The following is a 398-nucleotide window of genomic DNA, read 5'->3' as shown; positions in this document are numbered from 1 at the left end:
CAGTTTCTTTAATCCTTTTAGATACTTCCTTACAGAGGACCTTTCATACTAACTCTCTAGAACAAAACCCCTAGTTGTATAGTAAGTAAAATCAGTGGTTTTAGGAGAATAATAGTGATGATGATTATGAATTCACCATGAAGCAATTGACATTGAAAGTAAGTTTTTAAAAAAAAATTTTACATAATGTTGACATTCTAATAATTGAAGATAAAAATGGTTAACAAATCAACTTTGATTCATTTAGCCCGGTGACTCCATTTTCACCATCTTCATACTAGCAAATATTTTATTATTAAATGAAAAAGATAAGGTCTCACTCTGTGTTGGTCGAAACTGAAGTGTTAATTTATTGTTTGATTTCCTACAGGTGAACTGCCATAGAGGTTGATCTCAAG

The sequence above is a fragment of the Grampus griseus genome (genome assembly GCF_964374135.1).
Source record: "Grampus griseus genome assembly, chromosome: 13".
Taxonomy (NCBI): domain Eukaryota; kingdom Metazoa; phylum Chordata; class Mammalia; order Artiodactyla; family Delphinidae; genus Grampus; species Grampus griseus.
Note: the sequence above shows the minus strand (reverse complement) of the source record.